Below are 13545 nucleotides of genomic sequence, written 5' to 3'. Positions count from 1 at the left end.
GTCGGACAGATGGTGGTCTGAGCTCGGCTCATCAGCCAAGGCCAATATAACAACATCACAGTCCAAAAGGTAATATGAATGAATAGAGGCTCTCACTTCCCTGCAAGCTGCTGCGGTTCCTGTGCTGCTGAAGGAAAAACCTCAACAAGCTCCCACAGATCCCAGAAATTTCCCCAGGAAAGAGTTCAGTCCGCTTTAAAATGAGGAATGTGGAAGTTCAAGATGTTAGCATCAGCGCTGTTATTTTTCCCACAATCCCCTGTGTTTTGAGGCTGTGTCTGAAATTTGTTGAGGTTGTTAAGACGAAATTTTCCCTGTTATTACACTTTTTTCTGAATGTGAAGGACAGCAGAAAAGTGTCATGACAACAAATTGTGATTTCTTTATTCAAATTACACAAAACATGACATCAGCATGTGGGCTTGGAATTAGCTCTGAAAATAAAGTAGAGTCCTGTGCTACTTCAGCATTTCTTTCTGCAGAGGTTTAGGTCCTTTCAAAGAAGTCATCTGCCAAGAAATGTTATATCTTAACTAATTTGCTATGATCTACTCATAGTTTACTGCAAACATGAAGATGGACATTTGAATTCAAGTTGAACTTAAGTGACAAAAACAACCATTTGAGACTTAGCTACCAGCATTGGCTTTTCATAATTACTTCTTTTGTATTTAAAGCTCTACAAACATAAAGTAGAAACAGAAAAGTCATTGTTGTAGTTTTAGCAAATTAGGACATTATATGGATTTAACTGCCAAAGACTAAATCATTTTTGGCAGTGTATTAAATTCTTACATGTATTATTTGTTAAGATGAAGGTTTTCTAAATGTACCAAGATGAAAAGCTAAATCTAAATTGATTTATGATGTTCGGCTCCTCCAATCCAGAGGATGCCCACAACCAGCAAAATGAGCTGTCTTTAATTAAAGGTCACCCATGATGAATGTCCTTTAATATTCTCTTAAACATGATTCAAATCAGCACTTTTCCTACATTAATTACAATTTTATTAGATACGTGAGTTGATCAAACTGGCCCATGGCCCATCTGTGCTTTCAGAATGGTGAGAACCCCACACTCCATTATGATTAGTTAATTAACTTCAATTGAAATTCACTTTTTTTAAAAATGGAACACATTTGAACCTTTAAAGAAACCTAATTCAGAAAAAATGTATCCTTCATTTGATTTAGAATTAAATCTATTTATTGTGCAGTGATAATATCAACTCCTTATGGTAGATGTGCTGTTGAGATATTTACATATTCACACTGAACCAGTGGATGGAAGTACAGGTTTGGAAAAGGAACTGAGTGTAATTTTAAAAAATAACATGTCCTGAATGTACAGTATATATTAATTCAACTTGAATGGATATTCTTATCCATTTGGGTATCAGTTGGGTAAGTTTTAGGTTAGTGATCTAAAGGTCCAGAGTTGTGAACTGGGTGATGTCGCTGTTTTTATGAGCTAGCATGTCTTTGGTTAAACACATCTGCATTTAGGCATCTAAAAGTCTGAAATAAATTCTAGATGTCCAACAAACGTTCATTTTTAAACCAAATACTTGCCAACTATTTAAAACTACACATTTGTGAACCATTTATGCCAATTTTAGGTGTATTTTGAACAAGTAAAGGTGTTTTTCTCTGGCACAAAGATATAAAGGTTCCTCAGAACATTGTGACGAGGATGTTGTGACATCCTTGCTTCTAGAAATGAGAAACCTTTTGAACTTTAGAAACTTCACATCCCTGCCTCACCTTCATTTCCTAAGATCTTGTGGCAATACAAAGCTGCTTTCTAAACCCCAAAAAAGAGAGAAATAGTGAACTCAAAAAACACGCTTGTCATTGCTTTGTAATCAAAGCCGATTTCCCAGATTCCTTTAGAGGAATTCAGCTCACATTTATGTGTTAACACAGACTGACACACCACAAAATGCTGCCGCAGTGCGCCTGCCAACTGAAACAATGGGCTTGTGTGAAAATTTAGTGCATGTCGAATTAAGTCTTATTGCATTCTAAACTCAGGGGATCAAAACAGCGGAATTAAAACAAAATCCAATCTAATGTTGGCCGTGAATACAGCCTGGAACTCTTCAGACGTCACGTTTTATGTTTCAGTGCTTTTGATGAAACGTTGCAGAGGAAAGAAGGAATGTCAGCGTTCTCGTTTGGCCTCAGGTGTACGACCTGGCGAGTCCAGGTGAGAGCGTCGACAGTGCGCCAGGATGCAAGCTGACAGACGGCGTGTGTGTGACGGCGGCCGGTCCTTCGTGTGGCGTTCACGCCTCCTGCCTCGCCGACTGGGGCTCCTTCAGCTGCGAGTGTCGTCCGGGATACAACGGACACAAGTGTGAGAGAGGTGAGAGGAGCTTTGTTGTAAAAGCGCAGTTTTAACTCAGGGTTATACTTCTGGGTTTTTTGTTATAGTTCAGTTTTATTTGATTGTGACTTGTTGTCTTGTTCAGTTAGCTTTAGTTTGTTTTTATAGGGTTTGCTAGATTTTATTAGTTAAATGTTTAGTTTTAGTTTAGTTTTTATTAGTTATAGTTTTAGTTTTTTCATACTTTGGTTAATTTTTAGGTGTAGAATTTCAAAAATGATTACCGTAATTTGATGTAAACTGTTTGTGGGAGGGGGAAAAAAATCTATTTCACAGCAGCTGATAAATACAGTTATAAAGACAAAAACGAATAATATTATATGTATAATTAAAATATGTTTTAGATGTATGAATATATGATGTAATTCTAGTTAACTATAGTTTTTATTTATGTCAGGTAACACAAATGTTTTCTCCATTCCAGTTTTGGTGGTTTCACTAGTTTTCGTTAGCTGTAGTAACCTTGCCCTGTTCCCTGCTCAGCTGTGCAGGAGTTCTCCTTCGACTCAGACAGCGTGATGCGTTTCCAGCTCAGAGGGGGCGGCAGCTCCCGTCGCACCAACATCCAGATGCTCCTCCGGACCAGAGCCACCTCTGGGACCCTGCTCTCCGTGGCATCCCGGGACTCCAACGAGTACATCATTCTGGAGGTCAGCCTGACTTTCAGCTTCAGTATTTACCTACTTTACTGCTAAATGACCTGTCCATGCAAACATAAACAACAGCTACTAGTTACTGGAATCCCATCCTGAGTTTTAGTGTCATTAATACCTTTTATAGTAGACACATAAATCACGGATTGGCCCTTTTTCCTACAAGAGAGGTCTTGTTTTCCAGATAATTTGAAATCAGATTGAGTCAAAACTGGTGGTGGAACGCTATAAAAATGTTTAATTGAGGTAATTTGATGCTAAATTATTGAATAAATAGACATATGAGGTCAACAACAAAGATATTAGTTGTTTTTAATCTGTTATTTAGATTATTCGACCATAAGATTGGTGCAAAGTGCTCTTCTACCGATTCAACCTTTGGATGTTTCAGGAACTTCTTTGAAAGAATCTGTTTTGCTTTTTAGGTTCTAAAGCTTTCATGATTAGCTAACTCTTTTTAGCACAACTTGATCACAACAATAGTCTTTTCCAGCGTCCCATCAGATGATTTTTTTAACCAAAACTTAACGTCCAGTCATAACATAACAATGTGTTTTATCCTGAATAGTTGTAGTTTGTCAAATTTACAGACATACCAGAAACACACCAGCACAAAGGTTCTGCTCTAAGCTTTTGTATTTTTGTGTCGTTTCTTCAGTAGTTCTTGGTGCAGCGCCACCACAGGCAAGTGGGGGAACGTGTCGCTCAAAGAGTTTGTTTCAGGAGACTAGGCGTTATCCTGTTGCTAAATGAGAATTGTACAGGATATTAAAGAACTAGTGAAGCACCAAGGATTTTGTAAAAGTAAATGTTTTCTCAATTTTCCGCACACTAAATAATTGTAAATAAATTAAAGACTAGTTCTTATCAAGTATTCAGTGTGCAATTGTAGTGAACCATTAATGTATTCCATATATAATTATTTTTTATAGGTCTTTATTAGACTTTTCCTCCTCTAACTTTTCAACTTTTCAGATCAGTGACGGTCACGTCTCGGTGCGTGCCAACCTGGGCGACGGCGCTCACTCTCTCCAGCTCCCCGGTCACAGAGTGGACGTTGGACAGTGGGTCCTGGTCAGCCTCGGTCGCCACGACAACAGGTTTACCCTGCGACTGGAGCAGGGAGGGGGCTCCCGGGAGGTTCAGGCGCAGCTGGGGAGCCGCAGGGAGATTGTGGTTCATCCGGCCAGCCTGATGGTTGGCAACAGACCAAACGCTGGAGAAAAGGCTGACTTCCAGGGTCAGATCTTGCTCTCATCAGTATTCATCTGTCAAAAGGATTTTATTTAACTTAAATTTAAAAAAGTCAATGCAAGTTAAATAATTATCTTCACATGTTTTGGGTCTCTACTTTCTTTACAGAGTCTAGGCATAAAAATAGATTATTTTGCAAGCATTTAATAAACCAAAGTTTTCTTTCCCTTTGAATTGTTTCACATAATGTTGCATTACAACCTGTCACTTATGAGTCCAAAGAATCAGGACTGAGCTGCAAATAGTTTTTAGCTGAAATATGTTGTAAGTTTTGGACTCTCAATGCAAATGCATGATACACTTCCATGTTTTATTTTCAAAAAATGCTGTAAACATCTTAGATTTTCTGTCTACTTAAAATTTATGCTTTACTCCATGGTGGTCCATCGCATAAAATCTTAAGAAAACAGATGATGAACAGTAGGAATACTTTTGCAGGGCACAGTAACTGCAACACTTGTTAAAACTACAATTTATACTTTACTAATATTCAGACCTTATTAGTCATATTGAACAAGTGAGAAACAGTTTTATTTTGGTTTGGAGAGCAGCAGAACTACATTCTGATAACAGTTTGACTTTCAGACATTTAGTTTTTTTGATAGACCTTCATGATTTTACATGATATACTGTTCACACCTTGTTCAACAGTTTGTTCTGGTTGGTAATGTGTTAAAAAGTCATCAAAACTTTGGTCTGATACCTCAAATAAACTGTGAGTTTGTCTTTTAAATCGGATGTTTCCGTTTTTCCGTGCAGGTTGCCTGCGGGACGTCCGTTTTAACGGACACATCCTCCCTCTGGACGGCCAGAGCCGGGACCTGGTGACGCTGCTGGAGAGGCGGGGGGTCACCTCGGGTTGCTCCAGCGACGCATGCAGAAGCCAGCCCTGTCGCAGCCCGCTGCGTTGCATCGACCTGTGGAGAAAACACCAGTGCAAGTAAATAATGCATGAATGCAAAATCACACAGAATAAACTGAACTGAGTTAAATATATTCAGGTTTGATGAAGCTTTTTTAGGGTATTTGTACCAGTTGGTGCTCATCCAGTCGTCTCTGCTGGACTCTGACCCGTTGCAGGTGTCCAGGCCCTCAGGTGACCGTCACCGATGAGTCCGGTCTCCAGCGCTGCGTACCGTCACCCTGCAGCTCGTCCTCCTGTCGTAATGGCGGCACATGCCATCCCCTGTCAGCCGACAGCTACCAGTGCCGCTGTCAGGAGGGATTTAGGGGTCAACGCTGTGAGCTGGGGCAGGTCAAAGGTCAGAGGATGGCTGCTCTCAGCCCCAGCTCCATCCTCGCCATCAGCATGTGCCTGCTTGTCTTTATTGGTAAGAACAAGTGATTGACCTGAGTATACGTTTTGCCAATATCACACTCTTGTTCCTTAAAACGGCAGTGTTTAACTTTTACAAAAATATGTTTTTTTCCATATTTGTTAAAACCTTCACCATGTTGCGACAGTTTGATATGAGAAAGATAATCTGTGAAAAGATTGATGTCTGCCGTCTGAAGAAATACACAAATCCTGCCCAAAAACAATCAGAGCCAGGAGGAGGGGCTTAGCGCTGTCCATCAACTTCATGTACTCACTGCTAATGGTGGAGAAACAATTCACTGTTACAGGAAACTGTTTATCAGCTGTCGTTGGTGGCTATGCTAACTAACCTTAGCATTCGTGGCTGGCTATGTTGCATACACACGGGTGATTGATATCACTAAGACCCTCCTCCTGGCTCTGATTGGTTGTTTTTGACCAGGAGCAGTGCATTTTGCAGACAATAGTCGCACTGGGAGGAGATGAAAGAACTTGATCTTTTCACAAATTATCTGTCTCATATTATATTGTCAGGATATAATATGAGACATATCAGAAATATTTTTATTTTTTTCAAATAAAAATATTTAATTGAAAAAAATATTTTTTTTCCAAATATGGAAAAAAAAATTTTTTTTTATTATTTTTATAAAAGTAGCATATTGTAACGCTAAAGCAAATGTCTGGTTGTTTGGTTAAACTGTAATGCTTTAAGGTTTGAATATGTTTCATTTTGACAAGATGCTCTATTAATTTCTTCTACCACCTATACCTGTCAATGCGTGTGCGTGTGTGTGTGTGTGTGTGTGCGTGTGTGCGCGTGTGTGTGCGTGTGTGTGTGTGTGTGTGTGTGTGTGTGTTTAGTGGTTTTGGTGGCGGTGACCGTTTGGAATCAGAAAGGCAGCCGAAACAAGTTCAGGAAGCGAGGAGTTTACCACATCCCTGCTGAACACCAGAGCTGGGAAGACATCCGAGAAAACATCCTGAACTACAACGAGGAAGGAGGAGGAGAGCAGGACCAGGTACCCAGTCACACACACACACACACACACACACACACACACACACACACACACACACACACACACACACACACACACACACACACACACACACACAATGCTAAACATGTTCAACCTTCTGCTTTTAAAGTTTATACTCGCCTGCTTACAGTCAGAACATTTCAACAGAGAACAAGTTGATCCAGGAATCAGCAGTTCATCCTCTGGGCTGAATTGTTCTCTTGCACACAGGAAAAAAGTGAATAAGCGTAGTGTGGTTGTGGGTGAAAGTTAAAACATAGAAATAATGACAAATTAAGGGGAAGTTTTATGTGTTTTACAAGCACAATCAAGAAACTTTGTTACCATTAGTTGTTTTAGAAATGCTGTATAAACTGAAAAGAAGTTTGACTTCACAATTTGATCCCTTGAAATTGGGCCTCTGTCTCTTTAAGAAGCTCCTACCCTTTCTGATAATCTGGAAGTCATCACAACATCTTTCCTTTATAAAAGCTTTAACAACATTTTTATCAGTGTTATATAATGAGCCTAGCAGATGTGCAGATCCACCAAGTGCTTAATAATTGCTGCCGCTAGTCTAGAGGAACTGAATGAATGGCTGCTGGAAAAAATGAGAGTTTTGTTTATTTACTATCCAGAAATCACTTGCTGCATTCGTGATGGTTGTACATGAGGCTCTACTAATGCTTTTCAAAGATGTACGGTATAATTGTGCATCTGTTTGCAGCCTTTTCCACTTATGAATGTAAACACTGAGTTGGAGGGCGTGGCCAACAGCAGCTTATTTGGATTTAAAGTGAGAGAGACCTTAAAGCAGCTCAATCTGAACGAAGCTCAGAAGTGAGCAAACTCAAATCTTGGTGTCAAACAATGATTTTGTGCAATGAACATGTTTTGTATCACCCATAGACCTATCCTAACCTGTTCAAGGACGCATAGTAAAATCTTGTTGTTGAAGTGCATCCAGGAACAAGCTCATGTCTTCAACAGAGCCCTGACTATAATGAGATCTTTAATTCATGGACTACATGTTTTTGGTTTCTTCCCTTCAGAATGCATATGACATCACGGAGCTGAAGCGTCCTCTGTGCTCCAGCTTGTCCCAGTCGTCCTCCTGCACCACCGCCCCGCTCATCAAGTCCTCCCCTGGCTCCCAGGAGGAGGTGCATCCGTCCGGCTCCTCCTGCAGCTCCGGCGCCCCCTACCTCAGCATCCCGCACCACCACCATCACCACCACCACCATCAGCACGCAGCCGGCGCCGGCTACAGCAGCGACCCCACCTACGCCAACTATTCCTCCCACGTGGGCAGGGACACAGAGATGAGTGACACGGGCAGCTGCGTCGACGCTCCGCCCGCGGCGCGCTCACATGTGGACTTCAAAAGCTACGTGGAGCGAATCATCTGGGAGGCGGACAACGACAGTGGTGCGTTTCCAGCCGACGCCTACCACGTCTGGTGTGTGGAGGGCTCCGGGTCGTCAGCAGGAAGCCTCAGCTCTCTGGGGTCGGCCGTGTCCTGCAGAAGAATGGCTGCCGGGGACAAGAAGGAAGAGGTAGAGGAGGAGGATGAAGGAGGTTTTGTGTGTGACAGGCTGTCACGGTGGGGGCCAAAGTTTCAGGCTCTGAGTGAGATGTACGACCGGCCACAGCTGGGCCTCACATACAGGGACGCGATAGCCTACATACAGAGGAGCCACAGCCATGACCCGCTGCCTCAGCACCACTAGGGGGAGCCACTCAACCCCGACCACACAGTCCTACTTTGTTTATGGGGTCTGGAAGTGCTGCATTCACACAACGTCAGAAAACAAACAAGACATTTTCAGGTTATAGTCACTATTATGGTCCTGTCAGGGATATTTGCTCAGGGGAATAATGGCAGGGCAATATGGCTTCAAAATAAAATCTGTTTTTTCATACCAGATCAGATTTTCAATTTTAATTTTTTTCTCACTTTGTTTCTAAGAAAAAGAAATAATAATTCAAAAAAGTGGCTTTTATTTCAATCATCTCTTCTGTGAGTTGTAATACAGACTATTAGGACCAGCTTAAGATAATGTTTTGTTGAATTATGAGAATATAGTTGTAATATTGGCAGAAAAAACAATTTTATTAGACATAACATCTTAAAGTTGCAAGAAAAAAGTAATTTTAGTGAGAAAAAAAGCTTTGATAATTCCAGAGATCTGACGTGAATACCTCAGTCAGTGTGGTTCTCTCTTCCAAATATTCGGTTGTTTGAACAATCATTTCAAAGTCCTGTTAATGATAATGATTTGATGCTGATATGTAAAAGATTAATTGTTTTATTAAGTGAAACCGATACAAAAGTATGATTTCACAAGATGGTCAACATTCCTCATTTTAATTTTTGGGTTTTTGTGTTGGAGTTATTATAAGATTACTACAATATTCTCCTAATATCATGGCTATAGTCTTGTAATATTATGACTTTATTCTTGCAATAAAGTCATTAGAAAATTGTGGCCTGGCTCTAATATTCTATCATAGAGTTAACCTGAGTTCAAAGTTCAGATAAATAGACGCTGTAAAACACGCTTATCTGGCAAAATGGCAGCCGTGGGCGCACTGACATCACTACGAACTATGAAAACTCAAGGAGTGGTGAAAAAAAACATCACAATTTTCCAAAATAAACTCTTCATAAACCAAAAATTTGATTAATCATCCAGCTGTTAGTTATGGTATTTTAAGTCCCCAAATCTTTCAAATTTAAGACCAAACATAAACAAGAAAACTTTGCTTATTTCTGCTCTTAGTTGGTCATTTTATGAAAAGGAGGAATAAAACCAAAGAAACTAGTTTATAAGTAAATAGGGATAAAAGATTATAAATGCCAAATATTAATTCAGTTACAAATAAAATGTCTATAACAGACTTTGCTTTAATTTGTTCATATTGGTGGGTTTTTTTCTTCAGAGTTATTTGTGTATTTTAGTTGAGTTTGAATTATGTTCTGGAAAATTTTATCAGGGCTCATCTGATGTTGACGTGATAATAGCTAATAACTTAGTTTCATTCCTTCAGTTCTTAGGTTTTTTCTGCTGGATGTTTACTTCTGTCTTTTTCTTGTCAGAAATTTTTCCATTCCCGCTAACTAGCTAGGCTAGCTTAACGAGCAAAACAGCTTGAGAAATTTGACTGATATCAGAAATAGCAAATATTTGTTATATTTTATAATAATGATTGTAAAGCAATTTATAATCAAATTCTAATTACATTTTATTATTTTTGCTTTTTCTTCCTCATCTTCCTTTCAATGTTCAGAAGCCCCTAAAGCGCCCCCTGGAGGCTCCACCTTAAAAAACACTGATAAGGAGATGAAGGTCTAAGCTGCTCTATGCAGCAGATTTAGCTGCAGAACATCTAATCCAACAAAAAGGGTTTAAATGGGATGTTGTGTGAATGCAGCAGCTCCTCTCCTGTGTGTTCACCAGTGTTGGGAGGAATTCAAAGACACATTCAAGGTCGGAGGTTCATTGTGTCGCTTCTCCTTTTTTCAGAGAAGTTGTGATTCAGAAGTTTGAGGAAGAAAAAAAAAGCACAGAAAACTCGTTACTGGTTCATTCACCAACTTTACACTGAAACATTCTTCCTCTTCCATTAAAATATCTTCTTTGTGATGTTGTTATTCAATTTGTAAGAGGCTTCTGGGTCTCTGTGCTTTGCTGTTTGCTAAATGGGACTTTCAGGGTCAAAGAGTGTTTTCTCTGAAGCAGCACCACCATCAAATGATGTGAGAAACTTTCAGTGGCTGGAGGTCAGAGTGGAAGAATTACACTGCTACACTTGAAATCTCAGAAAACATTAAGGCCTTGACAATGACTTAAGTTGTTCTTTCACAGCATTTTATTTGAGAATTTTTGGATCAGAAAGCTTTTCCTTTGAAATTTATATTCAAAATGTCAAACATACTAAATGTCTTTCCAAGGATCTTTGCAGTTTTTTGTAAATAAGCATAGACAAATTAGATTTTTAAATTCCCAGGTTTAAAAGATGTGTAAACACTCAAAAATAAGCTTTTAATTTCTCTTTTCTACCTTCCTATTGCACTAGAAGAGGATTCAGTCTTCATACACGACAAAACAATCAATTTGAAACAACTTTTGTAATATTGGAGGGTAAAACACTTTTTCCACCTTGTAAAATCAGCTTTACTGGTACATTTTTAAATAAGATTATTTTTCTACTCCCTTAAAGAAGTTCATTGATGATCTTTGATGGTTGTTGGTTGTGCTCCGTTGACATGCTGGTTACTTCACTTTTTCCATCCTAGAACTCACCTGTTTACATTCAGATTTGATCTTCAAGCTGTTTTGAATTTTCTATTCATTGAAACAAAATCGTAGCAAACCTAGTTTTACATTTATTTGCAGTTGAAGATGAACTTATTAGTCTGCTTAAATGCTTATTGACACAAATCTCCGTTTTGGTTTGAGCACATCTATCGAACAGACACTAGGTGGTGCTGAAGAGGAAGAGAAGAAAGAATCTGCTGAGATAAACGTGTTTAAATGAGAAAAAAGACAAATGTGAGGCTGAACCAGATAAAAGTACAAATAAGTAAATACATTTTAGAAATTATTAACCTTCACAAACATGTGATTAATAATTAGATTTAAGATAATCAGTGGGGATAATTATTCATACTTCTTAAAATGTTATTTAAATAAACACAAGCTTTATAGTTTATATATGGAACCCTTGAAATTTGAATTCATGACTTCTTGTTCCCAGGAGGTATAAATATGATGCGACAACAGAGCTCTTTTATTTTAACTTTAGCTCTTTAAAATGTGAACGTCAAGAAAACATGTCATTCAGAGCAAATATTGATGTTGACAACATCAACATCAATCTGTTTTTCCACTATTTGATGAATTTATTCACAGTCCCTTTATTTATGGTTCCAACAAACATAATGACCACATATATGTATAGTTTTTATTATTTTTAGCATCTTTGTCTTGTATATTGAACTGTAGAAATTGGTTCAGTTCGAAAGAATGCTTGAGTATTCTTATATTGTGATCTTACACTTTAAAAGTCCACATTTGTTGCATTTTCTTTTTGTTTTGCTCTCATCAAAGTTTGCAGATACAATCAAGCAAATCCAGAGTTAGACAAAGGGACTGAAAAAAGCCAGGCTACTTTCAGCCGCCCTAATCTCCTATCGACCCTTCAGAGGTCATTTAGTGATCACTTCAGTCTTTTCACGACTCAGCGCCTGTAAATCCAGCTGTTATCTGGGCTGTGGTCGTTTGTTTCACCTACGTTAAAGCAGACGGTAAATTTGTAGTCCTGAAAGTGAAGAGATAAAGAGAAACAGAAATAGACAACTTTATCAGAACAATTGTTTTCTGCACATGACCTTTTAAAGTTTCTTTGCTATCAAAACAAAAATGAGTGATTAGTTTAACCCGAATCTATTATCTACCACCTGGTTTTCATTATTCTGTCTGATGAATGTAGATCTACGTGGAGAGGAGAATCAGAGTAAAAAGGTTTATTTTAAACTAATCAACTCAGATGTCTGCTGCCAATTCAAGGTTTCGTGACACATGATGTCAGATTTGTTTTGTTGTTTTTTTGTGCAGCTGACAGTATGAATTAGTTAAAGTTCTTTCCTTCAGATGGTGAAACAGGTTTTGTGTTTCTCTTCTGGTGCCTAAAGTGAAATAGAATAAAAGCAAAATAAGCCCTGAAAGAACTGTGCTCAAAACTATGCATCCAAATGGAGTAACACAGGTGTGTGTGTGTGCGTGTGTGTGCGCGTGTTTGTGTGCATGTGTTTTTATAAACTGTTTATGTGAAGCAGATACTGAGTGAGTTTTGGCCTCGTCAGTGTTCAGTATCTGTTGTAAATCCAGAGCTTTTCGAGGCGGAGGTGTGAACGTGTTGCATCATTCCTGTAGGTTTAAACCGAACAGAGATGAACCATGTAATATGATGTACAAATAAACATTTTATAGCTGCCTATCATGAATTATTCCTTTTGTATGTGACTTTTAATAAAAAATAAATAAAAATGCCTTTTCCCCATAAAGTTTGTCCTGTGTGTAGCTGATTATTTCTGTCTGCTTTGATGATTATGGCTCTTTAATGATGATTTCTTAGCAAATTGGAATCATTTCCTTCACAATCTTCTTAAGGCTTCACCTTTTACGATCACACTTTTTCCTTTCACTTAATTTTCCATTGAGATATTGCACACAGGAAATCTTCCACAGAAATATAGGGTAAGAAATAGTTAGGGTAAAATTACTTAAATCTGGTTCTAAACTGCGTAGGCCATAAAACTATTTCTGTAATAAAAATCATCTGGTCCAACTTGATATTCTAATTTCCACAGAAACTGAATTTTGATTGGCTTAAAACTCCATGAAACAAGAAAATAGCAGCTTTGAAATAACTCTCTGTCACAAAATCTTAAATTTATTGTTTAAAAATTAATAAAACAACTTCTGGGGAAAATAAATGCTGGACAAGCATCTGTGCATGTATAAAATTCATGTTCTGTTTCTAAAATATGATAAAACATTTTGGGAAACAAAAGATGAATAGCAATAAATATCAAAATGCATATTATTCAAAAATGGTAGATTTGAAATACAGCATTTCAAATGTTAGTTGATATACTATTGTCTAGTATATGAAAGTAGGTTTTTCTGTCCTGTGTTTTATGTATTTTATTTTAGGTAAAAACTGTTGAAAGTCAGGTGTTGTTTGCTCATTTGATTACTTATAATTACAGTTCAGTCCTTGCAGAAATTTTACATAATATATATTTTTAATACTATGTGTTAAAATACACACAGGTGGAGTCCATTTACTAAATAATGACCTTTGTAAGCGGTTGATTTTGATGAATTTTATTTAGGTTAA

This window comes from Poecilia mexicana, unplaced genomic scaffold (genome assembly GCF_051168715.1).
Source record: "Poecilia mexicana isolate PSO_F unplaced genomic scaffold, ASM5116871v1 scaffold_16, whole genome shotgun sequence".
Lineage (NCBI taxonomy): Eukaryota > Metazoa > Chordata > Actinopteri > Cyprinodontiformes > Poeciliidae > Poecilia > Poecilia mexicana.
This window is presented reverse-complemented; position numbering follows the sequence as displayed.